The 3,541-nt window shown below is 35.6% G+C and overlaps 1 long non-coding RNA gene across 1 annotated transcript in view; it reads right to left on the reverse strand.

The window, feature by feature from the left end:
* LOC136795147 (uncharacterized) overlaps positions 1-3,541 on the reverse strand; it is a 60,264-nt gene that overhangs the window by 52,636 nt on the left and 4,087 nt on the right. The window contains exon 2 of the long non-coding RNA XR_010842705.1: positions 390-490. This is a non-coding gene — a long non-coding RNA (uncharacterized lncRNA). The remainder of the gene's footprint in view (positions 1-389; positions 491-3,541) is intronic.

Consider the following 3,541-nt stretch of genomic DNA (forward strand, 5'->3'; position numbering starts at 1 on the left):
GGTAGGAATTTACGGAGTTTGTAAAGCAGTCCCGGGTGCCAGACTCGATCAAAGTGTATAAAGAATAAAAATTTCTTTTATATCATTTCATAGAAAAATATATGGTTTTTAACAACTTACGTTGTTTTAATATTGACCATATCATTTCTACAGATAGTTTCAAAAAAACTATCGGATGAATATGTGTTAAATGCCAAAAGGCAGAATAAGAACATTTTGCATATTAATATATTTATATAATATATGTTTTTATATTTTTATTTGTGATTTTTTACAATAAAAGTTGGTGGGTCAAAAAACAAAAAAATAAAAAAAAGCCCCAAAAAAAAAAACAAACGAAGCTGAGTATATATTCTATTCTATATCAATTAAGACATTGCAATACTCACACTTAAAACTGCACCAATGGATGTCAGCAGCAGAATTAACAAAGAGTTCATTGTTGACAGTTATATGGTGTCAGGCCGAAATATCAGTAACTTCCAGGAATCTAAAACAAAAACAAAAATCTTTAGGTGTGTTTCAACAATTCAAACAATGGGGAACATGTTTGATAATTTACTGCTATGTATTGACAATACCGAGTTGAGGAAAAAGTTAAATAGGTATAATGGGTATTCCTTATCAGTATTTGCCGGTTCATAAATAGCAGGTATAAGGGGTCGGCTTACACCGGTGGGGGGGGATTAAGGGTCAATAATGCATCACATCATAGACTTACATCATGATCAGCCCCCAAAATTAGCGATAGAGCATGAAGTTACCTGAATATCAAGGAGGAAGCCCACCGAGCTCATGCCGTTTTCAATTTCAAGAGTTTTTTAAATATCGATTTAACTATCTTAAGTATTATCTTCCCGATTTAAGCAAATATTTCAAAAGTTAAATAGGACCGTCGTTCCCTGGGGTCTTAGTAGGGTGAAGGATTGCCTTTTTTTGAGTTATGAACTCCTCTTGTGAGGTTGTCACATGTCGTAAATCGATCAACATACTCCCTACAAAGGGCCATCCGTAGCTCAGGCGCAAGTCTATCAATCTGAGTTCTGCGGACTGCGGTGGATCGTTGACTCTTTTCATTAAGTGGGGGTCTCAAAAAATGAAAAACTTGACCCACCCACCCCACCATAGTTGTTAGAATTGGTTGGTCACCTGTAGATAGGACCGTCACTCCCTGGGGGTTTCAGGAACGAGTCCTAGGTTCCGCACCTTAACATAATTACCGTATTGAATAGCTAGAAGAAAAGCAGATAGGAAGCAAGAGAGTTTTAGCAACGAAGAGCGAAGGAGGAGGGGTCCTTGAGAGGTCAAACAGTAAAAGAGGTTGACGGATATGTCCAACAAGGCGAGAGGGATTCAGGGGAAGACAGTTGGAAGAGCTGCAAGTCGGCTAGGGCTCCAACGAAGCGTGGAAGAGGAACTCCCGAACCAAAGCACAAACTAGAGATAAGTAATATTTCTAAGAGAGTTTTTTCTAAGGCGAAGTAATCTAAGTAAAACTCATTATGGTCTCATCTCATACTCTTAATCCATAGCATATAAATATTCAGCACTCTCTTATATCATTGTACCTTAGTTTTAAATATAAAATAATACTAACCCGGCTAAATTGTATTTTATTTTTTATTAAGACTACTTACTGGCTTGCCAACTGATAAGCATAGCATAGTGAACTGAACATGACACTGAATGGGTATGTGGTATTAATTTCTTGGTTTAAATATATAATAATACATTTATAAGAATTGTATCTCGGTTCCCTTTAGGATATAGAGATATATAATAGTGTTAAAGCCACCTCAAATCGACTATGTCTTTTTGTTGGAAGGCTTTAAAATGAATAAAAAACAAACTGGCTCGGGTTAAACATTTATTTGGCCAATTTAAACATTTCAAAAACTGACATAAACAAAATATACAAGTAAAAATAAAAAGGCCTTTAAGATAAAAATAAAATAGTTCGATAAATTATGAAAATGACAATAAAACTAATTTACACAAAAGAAACAAATATATAAAATAAATACTGCACGACAAAAGGTTGCTCCACTCCGATAGGTCAGAGGAAGAGTGCTACCGAGATCTGTAGGTCTGACTCATCGATGGTCCAAATATTCAACAGTCGTATTGTATTAAGTGAGCCGACAAAATGAACGCCGACAGGGCTGGTTACACACGTTCCTTGGGTTCAGTGGTTGGCCACTAATTACTTAATTAATTGGAACTCATATTAAAATCGAAACACAGAAGTGGTATGGTTCCGAACTGTTATGACGACGAGTACACTCAAAAAATGTCAACTAAAATAATATCAACCAAATGCAGACAGGGCTGCTAATGACGCTACCAGGGCCACTAATTAGTCGGAACTGCCTTAAAAAACTAAGAATGTAGGTCCGCTGCTAGGGTGACGCCTTCGCAACAATCATCAGCACCTAGCAACTGTCTCTATTACTCATTATAACACACAAATATAATTACACATTTTCCTTTTTAAATAACTAAATCCAATTAAAATAATAAAAATAAAACTAAATATAACAAAATTAAATACTAATAAAACTCAAATACTATTTACAAGGTAATTATACATTAAGGCGTAAACAAATAGAAATGCATAAATGAATAATAAAATCATATTTCTGGAACCCCTATCAGGCGTCGAAACACTGCTAACCAGAAACGTAGCATTTTAGAACAGAAAAACACTTCGTATTTTCTCAAAAATTTGTATTACAACTTGATTTAGCTACCGTGCCTGATTTAACCGTATCTCACCAACACTCGACGTTCGGGAGGAACAGTAATATCAAGTGAGTGAAATAAGTCATTTGTTGAATCGTTGTCACTTGGGCTCCATAGCAGCATTTTATCTTGTAATATTCCAGAAATATCGTCTTCTTAGATTCTTCCCTACTGGTCCATGAGTAAGTTACAATAGTAGCTGAGCCCACGAGGAGAAAAAAAGTCAGTTATTTTACCGCAATTTTTAATTACTTTAATGAAAACAATGTGTAATTAATAGTAAAAAATTAATGAGTCTGCCAAGCATAGTGTTACGGTTGCCATGGTGAAATAAAAACACTGGCGATATCTACGTAGACAAGGGGTGTTACGGTTGCCATGGTGAAATAAAAACACTGGCGATATCTACGTAGACAAGGGGTGTTGCGGTTGTCATGGCGAAATAAAAACACTGGCTAGATCTGTTCAGACAAGAGGTGTTACGGTTGTCATGATGAAATAAAAACACGAGCGATATGTTTGAGACGAGTGTATTTTGTTTGAGTGAAGGCGACAGTTTGATTCTGGGAACTCGTATGTTCAGACGAGTGAGTTTTGGTTTTGTGAAGGTGACAGTTTCATTTTGGAACATGTTATGATTGTTCAATGTGAAGTGGTAATAGTTTAAAGGCCTTCTGTCTTTATGGTTTGAACCAGAATATCACCATGTGAGAAATGTTGTCATATATGTTTTATTTTTCAAAATTATGGTGTTTACTTCAATAAACGATCATTAACAATAGAAGTGGAGGACTACGTG

Source organism: Halyomorpha halys, unplaced genomic scaffold, assembly GCF_000696795.3.
Source record: "Halyomorpha halys isolate HHAL.00 unplaced genomic scaffold, Hhal_1.1 Scaffold346.1, whole genome shotgun sequence".
Lineage (NCBI taxonomy): Eukaryota > Metazoa > Arthropoda > Insecta > Hemiptera > Pentatomidae > Halyomorpha > Halyomorpha halys.